The 20685-nt window shown below is 32.9% G+C and overlaps 2 long non-coding RNA genes across 15 annotated transcripts in view; one reads left to right on the top strand and one right to left on the bottom strand.

Annotated features, from left to right (window-relative positions):
* LOC118180841 (uncharacterized) overlaps positions 1–12581 on the bottom strand; it is a 51755-nt gene extending 39174 nt beyond the window's left edge. Inside the window, exons 1-4 of the long non-coding RNA XR_004756776.2 lie at positions 12488–12581; positions 10285–10421; positions 2877–2943; positions 162–251 (exon numbers count right to left, since the gene is read on the bottom strand). This is a non-coding gene — a long non-coding RNA (uncharacterized LOC118180841). The remainder of the gene's footprint in view (positions 1–161; positions 252–2876; positions 2944–10284; positions 10422–12487) is intronic.
* LOC118180835 (uncharacterized) overlaps positions 1–20685 on the top strand; it is a 189911-nt gene that overhangs the window by 93057 nt on the left and 76169 nt on the right. The window lies entirely within an intron of this gene.

Genomic DNA, 20685 nt, shown 5'->3' with positions numbered 1-20685 from the left:
CGATGTTACCAATCGAGAGCAGAAAGGATAGAGTAGGAAAAAATAACACAATTCTTGGGCGGCCTAATGTAGTTCAAAAGAGAAAACGCCAACTTTAGTCCTTCCCTCCCTTTTTCCATCTTTCTTTTTTTTCTTCCTTTCCCAGAATCTCCCGAGCTTACCTTATTGGGGATCTGGGCCGTAAATATCTTTTCTTGTTCGTCGATGGAGTTACGGCCAACAAAAGTTACTCCATAATCGATGTTTGATTTCTGAAAGGGAAAAATGTCATTAAATATTTAGAAAATTGAACAAATTTGTTAATGTTTTCAGTAATCAATCATTCTATCAAATGGATCGCTTTCAAAATGAATTAATTAATTTAGGCATTAATCATTGGTAATTTTTTTACGAATATTAAATTTCCATTGAGATAGTATCTAAATGCACAATAGGGTATGAAAAAGAATGGATATATGAAAGTGGAATCTTTGTGCTTACATAACTTGCTTTAATGTGTGCTATTATTGGATTAAGAAATGCACAGCAATGAAACACCCTTAAAATCATTGTTATCTCGTGCTTAAATTGTAAACGTGTTTGCACTCCTTCAAGTTCTTCTAAAACGGTTATCCCTAGCTAAAATACTTTAGATGGTATCAGTTGCTTAGAAATAGTAGGAGCCTCGATACAGGATGGTAAATATCAAATCGGTCCACTTGATTTCCCTAAATGTAAATTTTAAGTTGTTTTTCTCCCCTCAAAATTTAGATTACATATTTCTTCGAATCTTCCATCAACATCTAATCAGTTATAATTTTGTATCCCAGTTTTATTTCTATCCCCCTCCCCCCTTTTGGCTTTCACAGTACGGAAGAAATGTGTCACGTCAAGATTTGAGAGTTGTTGACAAGTAATAGTTGCAAGTTGACATTCAAATAATAGTTGCAAGAAAGTACCATTTACCCGCTTTGGTAGGTGAATATTAGAGTGCATGTATAGTACATAGATAGAGTGTTATATAGAGTGCATGTATAGTGCATGTATAATATAAAGTTCTTGTCGAAGAGCAAGTTCTTATTAGATAATGAGAAAGATTTGCGCTGATATATTATGGGTAGCAAAGATACTGAAACTACGAGTAAGAACATAAATTATAGTTGAAGTCAGACAGTCCTCTTTAGAACGCTTGTTTAAAAGTTACTTTCAAAGTACTCACCTAAGTTTGTACATACTAGTGCTTAAAAAAAATACTCGCACAAGTGCTTTAATTTTTCAAAAAGATAATTTACTGCAACTTTCTTTAATGTCGAAATAGGAAAACAATGCATAGCTGGAAATAATGTGAGCAAAACTACCGAGAGGGAGAAGTCCTTGAATTATTACAAGAAAAGTGTGCTTGTGGTCCTAAGTGCAAACAAATGTGTCATTTCAGACGGAGACCATGAGATCAAACCATGTGTAGTGCAGCCGTTAACAGCAAAGCAATTGTCGCGCAACCCCCAGTACCGAGTTTGTTCAGGGGAGTGTTTTCTTGCGTTCCTTCCCTCCTCGTGTTGCAGTTAATGCTACTCATTTTGACCGAAACCCTAGGAAAAACAATCCACGTAATGGGAAAGCTTCCGATCGCCCTCATATTTACGACCTCATCGATTGCTTTCCTTCGCTCCATCTTTCCTTCATTTCATTCTTAGACTTTTCCTTATCTTCTTCGTTCTCTTTCGTTCATTGCCTCCATTAGATGATACCTCATTGATCCCTTTAATTTCCGGGAACACATGCGATTCTCTTAGGCATTCATTCCGCCTTCAACCAACTTTCTGTCTTGCCTTTGGACTTGAACCCTTATATCTCTTCTGTGCCGCTTAGAAGGTGATGCTTTTTTTTCTCCATCCTGAATAGTTGTGTAGGGTAAATAAATAAGAGGGTTTGCGCTGAAGAACAACGAATAAGAGAAAAGGAGTCTGTGTCATATTTCTGGCTGAAAATGCGTATCTTGCATGCAGTCAGAGAGGCGTTATTTTCATGTTTACGCAGTAATCTCAACCCCTCCCCCAGAGGCAGAGCCCAAGGCAATCTTAGTGTTCTTGGGAGTATCTATGTAATGGCTTTTGGTCTTAATCCTGACACCGATGTGATATTTGAAAATTTTATGAAAACAGTTTCAAATTCCTTAGCTTGCCCATTAGGTAAAAAATTACATGTTGTCATCGATCGGCCGCGTGAAACTAGCGATCCTGTGAATAAATTAAGGAAATTTTATTATTTTGAAAAGTAATAGCTTGAATTTTAATTGTTGAACACTTACTGTGGGATTTAAATTCAAAAACCAATCATTAACCGCTGAATATTTACTGTGCGATTTAAATTTAAACAAAAGTCAGCTTTAGATTGACATTAGTTTTATTAAAAAAATGCTAAGGATTTCGAAGAAATCCGCCAGTCTCCCTCTTAATGCATAGTGGTGTTTTTTTTTTTTTTTTGTTTGTTTGTTTTTGAGGGGGGTAAAACCAACATTATGTATATATACATAGAACTGAATTTTTGTTTTCTTTTGAGTTTAAAATAGGTGCACTTCTTCCTCTACTTTATGAGTTAAGTGGTGGAAGAGTATTGCTTTGGATTTTAATTTTAGAATTATAAAGCTGTTTCAATTTTAGTCTTATCTGTACTTTTTTCGACTATTTTGCTCTGGCTACAGTTTTTAATACATAATAATTTGTTTGGATTTTTTTCATGCTAAATGAATGAAATATTAATTTATTTACAGAGTTTGAAATATTTATTTTAATTTAACATATAAGAAAACATTTAATTATATAGTTAAATTTTCTTTTATGTCAAACCTTTCTTGTAACCAAAAGAAATTTTACTTTTTCTTTGGTCAATGTGCTTACGCTGTTTTCCTTCTGGTCTTGTTTCTTCTGTGATTAAGATCTTCCTGCTTCAGTAAATTCTCCAGATCTGTAAAAAAAGGGGGAATTGTTAATTGATAAGATTCAGAAAAAAATAGTTACGTCTTTAATGAAAGGCAAGGCTCTAAATTTATTGTAAGGATTCTACCGAAGTTCGCGCAGTCAACCAGACCTTTGGAAACGTAATTTAAATTTGATAGAGATCCATTCAATCATACGAACTGTAAGGTAAAGGCAGATTTGTATATTTTTAAAATCGTCATTTGAAAATTTACGTACATCAATATATACGTATATACTATGAGTTGTTTCTGAACTTACTCAGGTCAGTGATTTAAACTTTGTTTATAATATAAGTATTCTAGTATCAGTAGGGTCTGTCAAAGTTTTAGTCGACGTTGCACTTCCATTTCTGTTGCTGTAATTCTGATAATAAATATGAAGCAGAACCCAACTGATGTGGAATTTGGCGATATCGCAACAGAAGAAAAGGCTCAAAAACACCATTCTAAAAACAGATTTCGAAGAACATCTTGGAAACAAAAGTCATTAACCATAAAAGAAATATTTCAGTCAGAATTTTAACGTAAGAACCGTTTCTATTTTTAAGTTCTTTACTATCCATGGAAGAGGAACGCTTAGTCCAATGTACAAGAAATTATCCTGAAATATTATGTCACTTTAATGAAATTATAGCAATATTTCACTCAGGGAAAGAACATATTGTCTCGCTGCCCGGGTTCGAGCCCAGCTTTAATACAGCAAGCCAAAAGACATCAAATGCCATTGAATGATACAGCATTTTGAAATGATGCAAAACATTAAAATGCAAATGCGTGGAAGCACTATTGTAATTACCTACATACTAAAATTTTGACCAAAAATTAAAGAAAACTAAGATACACTTTTTCTTTGGAACGAATCAAAGTCATATACTAATGTACGGATGCTCAACGTATTGTACTATATAAGTATATGTTTATAATATAAGTATTCTAGTATCAGTAGGGTCTGTCAAAGTTTTAGTCGACGTTGCACTTCCATTTCTGTTGCTGTAATTCTGATAATAAATATGAAGCAGAACCCAACTGATGTGGAATTTGGCGATATCGCAACAGTTAGTTTACGGTTCTCGATTTTATATGTTTAATAGTAAAGGATGTTACCACGCAAGTGAGAAGTATTACCAAATTCAGACCACTATATTTAAGAAGCCATTTGCTTAAAATTAGGTACCATATACTATCCTTACGGAAAATTTCCCACAAATCTTATCTAGCTCTTTTGTATTATGTTGAGAGATATGATATTAAAGTGTATATATAGATTGAAACAAACTCAAAAAGAAGGAAAAATGACTATAATATGAAAAAATAGAAAGGTGGGTGATCTAGATTACTATTTTATGAAATTCGCATTTTCAGAATTTGGTAATATTTAAAGTATGAAAACGCTGAGTAGTTTTAACAGCTTAATTTCTAGAATATACTCTAGCGTTAGTCTAAGATTTGAAGGAGTTTATTAAAATTCTGAGAGAACTGTGAAATAAAGCTAAGGATTTCAAAATGGATTCATATTTAAAACTAAAATATTTCTATTTAGAGAATCAAAAAATTATCTTATTTTTCAGACAGTAAGATGTATCAAAAATACCTCCTCTTTGATGATGTGGTTTGGAAAGCTTTGGAAGGATGGTTTTAGCGAAATGAATCCCAATGAATAAATTCATAGGCATAACAAATAGCTAAAATGAGTAACCATAAGGTCTGAAACTTATTATTATGTCCATGAACTTTCATAATCAATGTAATCGCTGAAAACTCTAAAAATTAAAGTAGTAGAAGCATGCGTTAAATCACCTTAAAATATGTACTAGTTGCAACTTCGATATGGAACCAGTTTTTGAAAGCTATTTATCCTTATGATGAAAAACGATACTTTTTCAGGTCGTCTGGTATTGGCTTAGTGTCAGTTAGAAACATTAGTTTCTAACTGACATTAGTTTCTAAACATTAGTTGGGGGGAGGAAACTGAAAGCTCTAAAGTTTCAGGCTTAATATCCGAGTCATAATCCAGTAACAATTTAGATTATGATTCAATTATTAAAGAAAGGAAAAATTAAATATTACGGATGTTTTTAAAAACTGTCCAAATAGTGTTATAATCATGCAAACGTAAAATTGAGTTTTTCACAGTTGCTAGAACTTCATCTATTATAATTAAATGAGTCTAAGTGTAATAGAGTAATACGAAATAATGTTTGTCAGTTCTGTTTTGGAGATAAGAGAGGTTCTAAAACGAAGATAATGGACCGCTGTCTTATCCGATCAGTTCTGACAAATCAGACTAGACTATTTTAAGCAGCACGAAAATGGCTTAAGTAAATTTTAACTTTTCAGAAAATATGCATTTATATTCTATAGGAGACATATATAAGCCGCAAGAGTAATATGAGATTAATGTGGTAGAGTATGTTTTCTAATTTAAGCAGTATATGTGTAGGTTAGCCTAAACATTCCCAGAGTGCCACTGGAAATTTCTATTTCTTTCCCCAGGAAAAGCAAAGTTTATTTCCCAAAGTTATCTCCGAGGAAGTCTCCAAGGTAGATTAAAAATTATCACCCGACTTCATTTCGCGGGGCGAAAAATATAGCTTTTAAAAAAAATGCGATGTTTTCGGAAAACGCATTCAACGCCTTTGGATCTTGCGTTAGGATCCAAAATTTTAGCAATGGAAGTTTGTGAGAGCGAAAAATAAAGAATAATAATGCTTCATATAAATCTATATATATCTATCTATATATAAGCGTAGAGTAGATATATGTAGGTGAGCGGGGAAGTCACATTTATTTCTTTGACACATTAAATTTCTGTGAAATCCTTTGGAGCAGAAAAAATATGAGAGTCTCATGCATCAACGATGAGAACGGTTCATCTCTCTACAACGCGGAGTACGGCTATCGCTTACGGGTTGCAACTTCTTGAAGATTATCGCCAAGGAGCTGCTCATAAATCGCCAAGTCTTCACATGGAAAGAACTTACGAAGTTTTTGCTTTTTCCATGAGTTCGAAATTAAGTTTTTACTCTTCAAAACCAAATGATCTTTTCTCCCAAAATATTTCTTTCTTAATTGTGTTGCTCCAATATTTTATTTATTTTTCCCCTTTTTCATATTAGATCTCTTCGAAATTCTTCCAGACATGTAACCAATGAAAAATGCATCACTCCTAAAATATTTCTATTTCTAGCCTTAGTCAAATTCCAATTGATCTGGAATTTGACCATGGCTAGTGAAGTTTGGCACACATTTATTAGAACTGAGCATATCTAGAGAAATTAAGCGCTAAAAAGTAACATGAAATTAATATGCTTTCAAAAGGTATTTAACAGCTGCTATATTTTTGTTTGCGTCTTCAGATTTTTTGAGAAGGCGCGATATAAATAAAAAATGGAAGTTATTGTTCCCATTTTATATTAATAGGACGTGTTTAAATGTTATATGTTGAAATAAAGCATCTCTTTTTGTTAAACTATATCGTAATTTCCCAACTCTTTTCTGCCCACTGCTCTATTCTTGTAGCACTGATATATTAGATGTTCTCTAGATATAATTCGTCGACTTTTAAATATTTGTAAATAATTATTACGTTTTTCACTGCATCAAATTAATGTAATACACCTAAAGCACTAATAATTATGAACCTTAAAAAACATACAGAAATTCCCGGTACAGCACGAGCACTGTTGTGTACCTTCTTGTTCTGCAGCACTAGATTTTAGGTTACCAGCCACGTAGAACTGCAAGTTTTGTGGATAGATTTTTATATTTGACTGATAGTTTACAGTTTTTTTCTCTTGGACATGAACCGACGTGCAACGTGGAGTAACATGCTACATTACGTGAAAGGTTGATCGGCATGATATGGTATGTTGCTTGTAAATATGGGTGACATGTATAATTATATGAAAGTAAGTATTTGGCAATCAAATTTCCCAGGCATGTTCTTATCGTTACTTGTTTCTCAATACCTCCTTATTGCCCGTTACCCCCAACCCCTCTAAGATGTCAGGTGAGGGATAACGTCCGCGTTGGGAAACTATGAGCATACAGACGGAATTGTGTTTTTTTTTTTTTTTTTTTCGTATTATCGTTAATATTTTTGTAAACCTCGAACTTCTGCGAATTAAAATTTTTCCCCTGAAAAGTGCAAATTTGTTATTAAATGCGCATTTAATTTTTCATATCTAAATTTTGTATTCCCTTTCATGATATTATTTTGATTAAAAAATTAAAAATTAGTTTTCTACCAAACTTTTGTTCTTACAATTATGTATATGAATGTGTTATTTTTGACCGAAATGACTACTTTCGGAATAAAATAGTTCTTAATATTTGTCATTTCTGCAGATATGTTAGATTTTAATCTTTCAATCAGTGCCTCGCGGAATTTTCGGTATTATATTTTAGAAAACTGTGATATTTGCATGTTTTATTACATTTATTATTATGGAATTAAAAAAATCACCCGAAAAATAATTTAATTTTAGGTTTCCGTTTGTTAAATGTCTCACGTCATTCGTTCCCCGATCTTCGCTGATTTTTTACTTTCAGTCATTTTCATTTTGTTATGTGTCAATATCAAAAGCATTTGCTTTAAATGCAGTTCATAAAAATATATTACAATATTTGTCTATTTATTTGTCATAAATTAAGCTAAAAACATTAAAAATATTGCTTTTTATTTGTGTGGAAAATAATTCTTTTAATGGAAGTAGAACTTAAGTAGAACTGTGTGCATGTGTGTGAAAAAGGTTAAATGTGTAAAATATAGTAATAGTTGCTACTTAAATGTCGCTTGACAATAAACAATGTTTGAGCAAGGATTTTGAAATTGAAAGTTAATAGGAAAAGCTTATTCAAGTAAAATGAGCTAATAAGCATTACTGAGAGCAAAGGGAAGGAAAGGATGAATAGATCTATGGATCATTAAATCAGAATTGCTGTGGTTCGATTATTTCTGAAACTGAATTTTTATGCTATGCAAGAAGGTTATTCTAGGTTAACGTAAAAGTAGTCCTGATACTTGTTAACTAATATGTACAGAGAAATTCGTTTATACAGATTCGTTTATATGTAATTTTTTTGCATTGATCATGGTGAATAGCAAGAAGATGCTTAACAAAATAACGCAAAACCCTACCACAAAACCGCGACAATATATAGTTCCTGTTTTATGGTAGGTTTCAATGTAAAACGTTTTGAGTTTCATACGTTTATTTAGTACTAATTAGTCTAATATTACATATTTTTGGACTATATAATGTTTCTACTTTTCACATAAGCAAGAAACAAATTGTTATAAGCATGGAAAATTTGTTTCAATAACTGCTAGTTAAAGAAGTTTACTCACTTAGGTTAAATATTAACTTTAATTTCTGAGTTCTGACTCAGTTTTAAAAGTATTTCGTTTAAAATGCTAATGAAGCATCTTGAGTCTGATATGAAATGCTTAAATAGTCGAAACAGCAATTAAATTTTTCAGATTATCACGCAAATTTGTCATTAGTTTTTATGTGGATTACTCTGCAGATCAGTACGCCTTCGTTTGTTTTATTGTAAGAAGGTTTATAGTTGAGTATTACTATGAGTCATTTCTTGAAAAATTCTGTGCGCATAATACGTTGGACTGCTCTTTTTCCTGTCATAATTTCAGTCGCCAATAAAAAGCATTAAAACCGCCAATCTGGAAGTAAAGTAAAGTTCCTCTTATCCCTCTCTCTTTGCTTGCAGTGGTGGTCCTTCCCCTCCTCCAACAAACCCCCTTCCTTTAACGTAGCATTTCTTGGTCTCTGGCCTTGTCGGCATGCCCCTAACTGTAAATCCTACACTTAGGTTCTCATTGGCATCTGCTAGATAAATCAAGGATAGCGGGGACCGACGCAATGATTTGTGGGTAGGGAGGGGACTTTTCTCCTCTGATCCGCATCCCCCATCTTTATCCTCATCCTCCCGCATCCTCCCTCCCAACATCCGCAGAAGCGCGGGAGCACTGTCATCCGTTAAGGTTGTCAAAAAAGAGGAAATATGTGAAAAAAATATCTGAAAATTTTTCCGCTGTTTTAAAGTTTTATAATACTAACTTCTCGACATTCACATCTATTAATAGCAAGCTTTTATACAGCATGAATACAAAATGTTTTCAACCTCTTAAGGGTATCTGTAAGTATAAAGATATAAGTTAAATGTTTCATCTATATGAAAATTCACTTACTCATATTAATATGATTTATATTTAAATGTATCTGATCAGCGTTGTGGGGAAAAAGTTTTCTGATGTTAGAGCAGATGTGATTATATATCAATAAAAACAATGTTTTCATTTTTAATTTTAGTTTGAGTAGTTTAGGTTGGCAATTTCACAGCGGAAAAAGGAGCATATTTGAAAGAAGCATGTAACTGTAAAATGAAATAAATTTAGTTTTTTGTCCTAGAAAAGCATCAGTTTTAGAGAACACTTGCATTTCTTCTGAAAGCGTCTGACACTGTTCTTTCTTCTTGTAAGTCCAAATTATTCTGTATAAGAATTTCCTTCTTCAAGAACAGCAAAATAGTTTGCTGTTTTACTTCTAAAAGCAATTTGCTTCTTGAAACAAGCGAAAAAAGAAAGGACTAGTGTCAAATTTTGTAGAAGCGCTTTTGGATTCTCCGAAGCTACGATGTTTTAATTTTGATCAGATTATGTAAGAATTTATATGTAGCTTGATTAGATCATCATCTTTGGGTTTTGAACTTTACGAAGTCGCAAAAGCAGACCATCCCTCTTCTGTATTCTGACGAATGTAGCCTTAGATTCAGAAACATGAAACTGCTGTATAGTTTCATATATTAGTATGCAAACCAGTATCCTCATAATTATGCACATGCATACTTCAGTAGGTTTCTCCCAGAAACTATAAATTTACAGTCTAGTGTTTTTGCGTTTCTAGATTGTTTTAATAACTTTATAAAGAAACTAGTTCTTATAAAGAGGAAAGAAACGTGACTGTGAAATTTTAATAATCTAATATAGGAAATGCTTTGGTGTAATTTGTTATTAAAGTTCCAGTGAAGTAGCTATAATACGGCATTTAAAAGGGGAAAAAGTTTGATGTTTCTTCGAACTAATGTTTAAAACAAATGTTAAACACTAATTTCCCCTCCAAAAAATTGAAATAATTTGTGATGCTGGTGAGTATAAAAGTATGGATTTTCACAGTAAGATGTAAACAGATTTACAAATTATTAAAAGGATTGAGTAACATAAAAATAGCTGCAGTAACTTTTAAAAACCGAAAATTAATAATATTTCAAACATAATGTACCTCATGTCAGTTGGTCAGTTTACTTACATGCTGAATACAATAGTTGATGGAAATCTGAAGCAAATTTAAGATCCGTGGATTTTCTGGATAGTCATTAATTATATGCTCTGCAGGGCTTGCAAGTTGCTCATTTCTTTACAACAGGCATCCAATTAATTCGTTATCTAAAAGAAACACAATGCATTGTAGGCTATAACATGAGTAATGTATATCAATAATGCGTTAAATGAAAATAATTTGATAAACAGGCGTACTGTGGTTTAGCTTTTGTGGGATTGTCAGAGTCCCGAAGGTTAGTTTAATTGATTAAGGCAAAGCAACTCTAGGGCTATATGGGGGAGGAATGCCTTCGTATAGAAATTTTTTAATGGAAGTGGCTCGTATCTGCGTCAAACAGAGGGTAAACCACAAAAACTCTTCCCATAAAACCAGCATTTGAACTCGATATGAACTAGTAGCATTCAGCGACTTTACCGCTTGGCGGCTGATGGGCTACTGAAGTCTCCAATTTAGGAATCCAGTCCATGGCACAATCTCAGTATATGGCTTCTCAGAATCTTCGTATTTTTCTCAAGATAAAAATTTAAATAAAAAATTCAGTTTATGATCGTAAATACTGCCTGAGATTTTTACTTAATACAGAGGAATACAGATTTTAGAAAACTGAGATACTTTTTGTTTCCAACAAAGGGCACAAGGCTTTTCTTAGGTTGGCGATGTGTCTGTATATAGTTGGTTGGGCAGATGATCTTCTTACTTCACAGGGAGGGGCATGATTATTGCCATTTTTAAAGCGAATAACGCTTCTGTCTTGCTTAAAGTGCAACCGGATTGTCTAAAGTGCCGAGAATCAATAATTTTCAACCTGTTAAAAAATAAATAGAAATAGTTTCATAAGAGTTTAACGTTCTTCCCCCCCCCTTATACACCCTCTTATATATGGAATTCGACAGAACAGATATTTCTGGAAAGTTATGAGGGTCATTTGTTCATATTTGCTGTTGAATGTTATCGTTGATTTAGTAACAGAGGAAAAAATCGAAAACTATAGAAATACTTTAAATACTAAGAATTTTGAAAATGGGAAGAAAAATGTGTAAACTAACGGCCAAAACTGATTAAGTACTTAAAATACTTCATTTAACTTTCAGATATTATACAAGATACGACTTTAAGAATAAATATAACTATGTAATTTTTGAGTAAATAGAGTATAATGATTCACACTTCAGTTAATTTTGATATTTAATAGAAGACTTAGATATTATTAAAAGTGGTATTAGAAGCATAAAAAAATAGCATAACGCAGAAGTAATTGTGTAAGTCCCTTTATATTAATTATAATTTTTTCAATCTGTGGAAGTGTAAGTTTAAATTGAAACTGATTATTAATATGATGTAGAATAATTTAAGTAGAACTATATAAATTAGTCTTGGAAACGATTATTTTAATGTACAATAAACACTGTGATAAATGTTCATTATATAAGAGAAGCTTTTAAGGTATTAAAAGTTAGCCTCAGATATTTACTATTAAGGAACTATGTTATCCGTTAACTACTGATATGGTAGTTAGAAGAATCCACCAGAAAACAAAGAATAAAAATAACGGCAACAGCAGAGAAAATTATAACTGAATATTGTGTAATAAAATATACTTGTTTTATCAAAAGATTTGCAATAAAAGTTCCAAATGTTGTTTTAAAGAATACAATATTGATTCGTCAAATAAAGCTATAGAAGGAAAAAAAATCCATTAAAAATCACCTGAGGGTTAGATTGCTTACTCACAACATTTGATAACAAAAAAGTAGATGTAATATTTAGATGCTGTAAGTATTTCACTTCAGCGCTTGTTGTTATTTTGATTTTAGAGTATCTTATATAATAAAGAATGACATTTTACATAGGACTGTGTGCTGCATTTTTATGTAGTTCACATTTCGGCGCTTTCAATAAGTAAAATTACAGTACCACATTTTAGTATTTTAAGTTAAATTGAATATTAAAGCATTCTGGCAAAATAAATGATAATTTTCTCCAGTATTCTAATTTTACAATCGTATTGCGACTTTAATTCGACATAATATGGTAGTATATTGTAATTGTATGTATAACAGTAGGCAAGCTAATGGTCTTTAAGAGGAATCATTTTCAACTCTATTGATTTTTATCCTGATTATATAATGTATTATGCTAAAAATTTATCTTCGTTATCAATTAATTGTACCTGATGTTTGATGACGAAAGGAGTTTCTATTCTTCTTTTGCTATCTGAGCATCACACCGATGGTCCCGAGATTGAAAGATAGTCCAGGTTCCACTGTAATGAGAAACGTGAATTAGATGCATAAGTATTTCATAATCAACCAAAATTATTAACAAGGAAAACCATCTTCCCTCCCCTCCGTTTGTATATGTAAATATAGTACAATCTCCCCATTTTCTTTAAAACATAAAGTACTAATGCAGGTGTATAGTGATTACGAATTTCAGTATATTTGTTCTTTCTTTTCATGAGAATAAACAAATGTTTTCTCATAGCTAGAACTGCAAATATTGAATTGCTAGTGTTACAACTGCTAATCTTATTTCGTTATTTGCACTAAAACTAAGTCCATGTACAGCCGCTTCACTTACCTGGTGAATTCAGTAATGGATCTTTTAAAATAAATAGGCATCCATTTTGGATATCCACCATGGATAAACCCCTGAGGCAGATAGTTCTCGTGTGCTTTACCGCATTCGAATAACCTAACTTAACCCATTGTTTTAAGGCTGGTAAACATTGGTAGTTCATGCTCGCTTCGAATCCCAGTGGAGCAGGTTGGATGCTTGGGGGTTTCCGTGTTTTTCCTCTTGTAACATTCATAAAATCGACATTGCGGAAGACCGGCACGGCATAGAACCGACACCGGCATAGGGCCAACAGCGACACACGATCCACACCGGCATACAACCGACACTTTTTACCGATATACTATCAATCGACGCAATAAAAAGAAAATTTGATAATGATGTAGTAATGAGTAATAAGATTAATACATATTTTCCATCTTCATAGATTTGTCTCAGGCATACGACCAACACTGGTAGGTCGAACCAACAGCGTAGGAACGACATAGCACAAGACCGACAGAGCGTATAATCGACACCCGCATTGGATCGACGCATACTGTAGCAAGGACTGTTGAATGCAATGGATATTGCATAATGTGGGCAAGAATTATAATTGGCAACAACACTATCAAGAGGGAAAGAATTTGCTTAAAAATACTCGTATTTTTTTTAGAGTACCTGCAGAGGATCAACGCCGTCACTAAATCAGCGGCACTAATTCGAAACCAGTTTTTGATTTGCCTTGTCGATCGTGTACCGGCAAAGAGACTATTGGTTCTATGCCTTATCCCCATGCAAATGAGCCCTATTCTATTAGAAAACCCTGGAGAAATGACTCGTTCGAAGTCAGGTAGTCCTTGAGCGCGTTTCCGTATTAATTAACGTAGTTTCGCCTCTATTAATAAAGAGAGATCAAAGATACAAGATATTTTACAAGATATTCTTTCTGCTGATATATAAGATGTTGAGCGAGACCATTCTTGCAATTTCCTTTTAGGCAATTTATTTCTTTTCTTGCTGAATAAAAGAAATTTAATGGCTGTAGTACCTCATACCAGGGCTTTGTCTTTCAGGTGAATGTTGACCTTTGTAACTATCAGTTGTGCTTTTTAACTTGAAATAGAATTAAAAATGCAGTGACAACTTTTCAAAGTTTTGTACACTTAATTCGAATTTTGTAATTTTAAATGTTTTGAGGCGTAAAAAGAAATATATTGGCTATGAAGCCATGTTGCTACGCTAGCATAAAATACCGCAGAATCAACCCTGATGAAACTCCCGAGGTATAAACAATTATTCGCTATGTAACTCTGTCACTTTTTATGTTATTGTGTTCAGAAGAAGTTTAATAACCTTTGCGTAAGGAAGGCATTTCATAATTTTTCTGGGAATATGGTGGGAGATGAGGAGGGTGGCATATAAGATTGTTTCTAATGAAACTCAGATAGAGAAATAGTGCGAAGGGAACAGAGGGATGAATGAAAGGGAGAGGCATGGAAAATGACTTTGCCTAATGAATTTCGTTCCTCTGAGTGCAAAGAGTAATTAACGAAGAATTTGAAAGCGCCAGCTTCCTCTGCTGGCTGTGTAATTATTTTAGATGCCCACTGCGATGCTCTGAGAAGCTTAATACACTGGGCGCTTTTCCTAAGCAGCACGTTTTAAAGGGGCCGTATTGTTGCTTAATTGAGGCAATGGATCGTTCTGTGTTCAAGTACCTCATGAATATACATTGCGCTTAGAGTTGTACAGCATTTTCTGAGGTGTTCTTTCACTTTCTTTGCGTATGAAAAAGTGCTCCAAGGAATAGTTTTTTTAGGCTGCTAATAGAAACCTGAAAGGAAAGTCGATTAATTTTATAAGCGAAGCGCTGGGTAAAGTACAAGGATACTTGCGTTTGTGTTTCGATATACTATGTTCTTCGGAAATTGTAATTTAAATATAAAGTGTCCGCATGCGTTCTTGTGTGTTGTTGCTTAAAAGTTTTCCGAACACTTACAAATAACGAACATAACAACATTCAAGCTATCGTCTCTTGAACTTTGGGAAAGAGGACTAATCAATTTGAAGTGGCTGCTGAACGGAAATAGCGCCTCTTTTAAGAGTCCTAACAATGTGAATTGAAAACGAGATCTAATTACAAGGTATCTAACGACAACGACAAACTAACGACAGTTTAATCAAATTTTAATATGAATGTGTAAAAAGTTAGTTGCAGAGTTTTAGTTTAATACGAGCAAAATAAACGAAGCCATTGGCTTTGGATAAACCTTGAGATACTTTGTTGTTTGCCTTAGACTATGATCAGTTCTCCAAATTACTCCAGTTCCAATAATCTCCAATTACCAAGTTGGTTTGTACATCATCATAATAAACATGGAATATTGATGATTTCCTAGACACTATCTGTATTCAACAAGCTTTTATATTTTTCTGAGTAGCTAATGACTGTTTTTCGATTTAAAAAATAAAATAAAATAAAACCCTAATGGCTCCTCTTTTCCATAATTATTATGCACGGAAAGCTTGCTCAGAAATTATAATTCCGCATATAACAATATTAACAGTTTCCCATGATAATCCTCCTCCTTCTCTCAGTCTAACGGCTCATCACTTACTGGTTATGCATTCGTCCAGAACCTTAAGTATAACTTTTTGTGCCACGAAGGATCAAAATCTTGGGCTTAGTTTCTGATGTTCGTGTGTGATGAAATAGAAATGTTTCATGTTATAATGCAGTTGGTGTAAATTAGTAAAGAAAACCGTGATGGTATAAAATATTTCGCTTTGTAAATTAGCGTGCAAGTTTATAAAATATTTTTATATGACTGTGGTCTTAAATATATTTGAATTGAGTAAAAAATAAGCTTCCAGTTTAATTTTTCATTAGTGATTTAAAATGCTCTTTTTGATAAGAATATCATTTCTAATAAATTTCTAGAGTATAATTAATCTTTCAAATAAAAACAGATATGTCCCTGAAAGGAAAAAAAAAATACCATCATTTTTAATTGTTTCCTGATTACAGTATTAGTACTGCTGCTTTGTCTGCTTATACTCGTCATATTTTTAAATGAAATATTATGTGCACGTCCCCTTTAGTTCCAGTCCTTGGCGCTGAGCTCTGTTGCTATGGATGCAGAATATTGAAATTATTAGAATTTATTATTCCCAACTGGAGCTTCGGTAATTAACGTTAGAGACGTCTTAAGCCTCTAGGGGACGGTACAATATTTAACTTCGCTTTCCTCTCACGCCTCAAATAATCCCTATGGTAGGGAAAAAGCTCTCTGTGCCCTTTAGCTATTGTATTTTAAAGTGGCAATTATTCAATTAACTTTACAGAGCTGTTAAATAATCGCGAGTTACTTTGGTTTCTGCTTCTTGGGACGGTTGAGCTATTTTCGGTAGTTAATAACATATTGGAGCTTACTATTGGTTATTCTATTTCTAAGGAATTGGTTGCTTAAAAATAAAAGTACTTAAGTTATTTCATCGTATCTTTAACTTTTTTTTAAAATAATTTTAGTTTGGGATAATTTTTAGAATCTTTGGAAATTAGAACGATTATTGCATTTTATTTGTCAATTTGAATTCCGAAGTTGCCGAAGAATGAATTAAATCCTCAAGCTCTGAAGCATCGATTATTACAAGTACTGGTACTGATACATCCGGAATTGGAATTTAAATGAATATTTCATCTAGTTTAAACTCGTTATGATTGCGAGTTGTAGTAGAAACTTCATAGATGATTCTGCAGGACTTCGCATGATTTTGGCCTTTTGTGGAGACGATCGTTCACGACTATCACTGATGTTCAGTACCAGAAAAATTGGTCAGTTTAATTTTAAAAGTGAATATTTCACTATATTTTGCCAATATAACAGACTTCTCCTCACCGTTTGATGTATTTAATTATAAATATCTAAAATTATTATAGCTGTAAAAACGAATTAAATTTTGATTGTTTGAAAATTAAATTTTGTAACAAGATTAATAAATTATTAAACTGGAATACTGCTTATCAACTAACTTGCATTAATCGTTAATTCGTAATTATTAATATTACAAAAAGTTAATGCCAGACTTAAAAAAGAAAAGAAAAGTTAGTAATTATCCCTGTAAGAAATTTCTCATAGCCTAAAGATGAAAAATTTTTTATCTGCCAGAAATGTTTTAATGAAATTCGCAGCAATGAAAATTCATAAAAATTGGAGAACGTGTGTATAATAACTTTCCAGTTTTCATAAAGTGCCTTTGATATTTGAGATAAAATCCTCGGTCGCACTGTCTTTTGGTGCTCACTGTGAAAGCGGGATGAGTTTGCTTAAGGCTGTTGGATTTGTTTTGAACTTTCAAATAAAAGATAGTCTCTTAATGAATTGAAAATTGCCTTTGTGTAGTTAATTCAATCCTTTTATTGAAATCGACTTCATTCTTAATTTCCCCTGTTTATAGTTATAATCTTCACTTAAATATTCTTTTGGTGAAAATGTGTAACTTGACATAGCGTTTAAAACAACAAATGTAAACTACTCTTTTATTTAAGTCAGAAAAGAAGTTACCTATTTGGACTATGGCATTTAACACTTCCGATTATTGTAACGGTATTAGCATTACGATTCTTGTAATGATAGGCTATAATTATTACAGTTAACTAAAGGAGGTTAAAACTGTTCGTGTTTATATCGGCTTTGAAGATTCGATGTCTTTAATCTTATTACGAAAATATGGCAATATGGCTGCTACCACCCACGAAACGGAGCAGTTAACTCATGCGGAAAGGTTGCAATACGTAAAATAACGTACATGCTCTTTATATAGTGCGTATGTTACTAAAGGTTAATTGCTGGGATGAGAAATTTAGAAGTATCTTAGGCTTTCTCTTAGGACAAGAAACTATAGGTCCTAACAGATGACTATAACATAACTTTTGTCCAGAGTTTTAAGATGCGCATTTAAAAAAACTCTTTTGCAAACATGACTTAGAGTGGTTGCGTTTTCTCTTCTGAGCGCAACGAATTGACAGCAGTAAATTCAGTGCCGTGAAAAACAGCGGCAAGTGAAAAATGTGTCGCGAGTTTCTAAATCTTTTTAAGACGCTTCTTTAAGTGCATTCATTCCGGTTGCCAATCCAGGGTCACTAAAACCCCTTTCCATTTGATTACCCCTTCCCTGAATTCCTTCCAAAGACTAAAAGAATCTGCGAGGAAGAGTTATGGTAACGAGGTGCCCTGTGAATCTTTGTCACGGCGTCGTTTTCAACTAAATTTCGAGTTTGGCATAGAATACGCTAGAGATCTATAGCAAGCGTTTCTTCAGCACGTTTTTCAGGCTTAGTGTATGAGATTAAATCTCTTTCGGGTTTTACTTGCTTTTCTTGTCTTTTCTTCCTTTTTATTGAAATATGTTTATCATTTCTTTAAAAAGTATATAAAGTTTTTAGATAATGAACTACCGAATCATTGTAGAGTAAAAAAAGAAAAGACGTCCTTTCTCATTTCTTCGCGAAGTCAATTCCAATTTCTTTATGCTTAAAAATATTATCTCCGTAATAAAGAAAACTTTTAGTTATAAAAGTAATAAGGATAATAATATTGCTTTCAGTTTGATTAAAGCGATGTTTTACGACATTCTAACATTCTGCAGGTTGCTTTAAACTGATTTAATAAATACTGTTGTCTAGCTTGGATTTTAGCTTCTTATACCCAAAACGTGTAAAGTCAGTATCGAATCAAGACGATTTCCTCAATTTTAACGATAAAATTAAATGAAATTCATTATCTTCCACAGATATATTCATATTTTTGTTCGTACTAAAACATGACATATTTTCCACCAACTTCACTATATTCAACCTTTTTCTTGAAAGCTGATTTATCTCTTTCTTTCCAAGAAGCTTTCAAGAAAAGGGGGGTTAACGTAGGAGTGGAACGAATTCTAGTGAGGAAAATTCTGTGAATTTTGATGCACGAAGTTATGTGATTCTGACGCTGTTGAAAAAAATATATGACGACCAGACAGTGAATGTAGAATCATCCGATTCCAATTTGGATTGTTGGTGAAACAGATATGCAAGTTACATTTGAGGCAGATAAAGTTGCACAATGTAAAAAAAATAATAATAATAAAGAGGTATTCGATGAAATTTAAATTGAATGAAACTGTTTAACTTGAACAAACTACGACAGAGGCTATAAATAACCTGTGCTGGTATAAAACTTGAAGCAAAGGTGAAGCAAAAGTGTATCAGATTTTTTTTTCCTTTAAGGTAATGATGTATTCGTGATTGTGCTTAAAAAGAGAGGTAATTGATTAATGTAAATAAAAGACTTAATGTTTCTTAACATGCTGTATCTTACAGTGTAACATATACAGTGGAACCTTGGGTCACGAATGCCTTGGGTCACGAACGAGTTTTCCGAGTTAAAACTGTCTTAGATGATGAGAGATGTCTCGAGATACAAACAAGTAAGACGGCAGCAAATGATATGCCGAAATGCAGCTAGTGTTGTTGAGGAAATGTCTTCAGAAGTAGACGGAAAGAAGATTTCCTCTTTACCTGATCCGCGAAATTTGTGCAAAATGATGCTTCATAGAATATTACCATCCTGATACAGCAGTAGTAAGCATAAATATTAAAAGCAGCAAGGAACATTTTAGAAACGCAGAGAAACAAATCACCGTGAACAAATTTTAATGGGATAAAGGCTCAGCAGTTCTTAAATAGATTCGAGTTATGTTAGAGAAAGAGAAAAAAGTCTCAGAAAAACCGCAGCTACCTGATATTTTTACGGAACAGAATTTCCGTTTCAAACAACATTCTGCCCGTTTGCTACTTACGCTGTCAACTTTTCTTCGTAGAGATCCGGTAAACCTTAATTAAGTTTTCCTATTTTTAATATTTTTTGTGTTGTGTCTGTATATTAATATTGCGTGTGTATGTATTAGGTTTAATATATCCCATTGGTTTTGTATTAAGCACTTACTTATAAAGTACTCTTTTCTAAGCAATCGTATGGGATCCGGGAACGAATTAATTCAATTTACGTTAATTCCTATGGGGACAATTGTTTTGGTTTATGAATATTTCGAGTAACGAACTATCTTCGGGAACGAATTATGTTTGAACTAAGGTTTCACAGTATTAAGTATATGATTGAATTAAGAGGCCACCTCGATTTAATGATTCTCTTCCCCCCTTTTGTCCCTTGACAGTCGCTAAGTCCGAGTTTACCTAAATTTTTAGAACGTTTTTTCAGAGTGGGGAAGCCAACAATTGAGTCTGAATCTATAAATATTTGGTACAACAATTATAATTTTAATATCAAATTAATAAGCAAATAATAATTATTTAATAAACAGATAATTTTAATAAACAGATAATAATTTATCTGTTTATTAAAATTTAAAATAATTTAACTCTGAATATTACTCGGATTGGTGCAAAATTACATGTATTTTGTATGTTTGAATTCGTGTGTTCATTTCATGACCGAGAGCAGTTCTTTTGATCTTTCAGCACTGGTAACTTTTGCCCTTTACTGGTTAATATTGTGGACATTTTAGGGGAAAAAAAATAGCTGGGTGACTAGAATATTTATATTGTCAGTTTAAATTTTAAGAGTATACGTATAATGAATTCTCTAGAAGGTAGTCTGTGTTAAGTGTACCGTTCGAGATGCCGGTCTGACTAGCAGTCTTATACGAGATTAATTTATAGCAGACTCCGTATACGGAGATATGGCTAATAAATACATATGATACTGAATCTTATAGCCATTTCTTCAAAAACCCATTTCTTCACTA

Source organism: Stegodyphus dumicola, chromosome X1, assembly GCF_044657685.1.
Source record: "Stegodyphus dumicola isolate Sdum_Otavi_A_Nest chromosome X1, ASM4465768v1".
Lineage (NCBI taxonomy): Eukaryota > Metazoa > Arthropoda > Arachnida > Araneae > Eresidae > Stegodyphus > Stegodyphus dumicola.
Note: the sequence above shows the minus strand (reverse complement) of the source record. Positions and strands in the feature narration are given on the sequence as shown.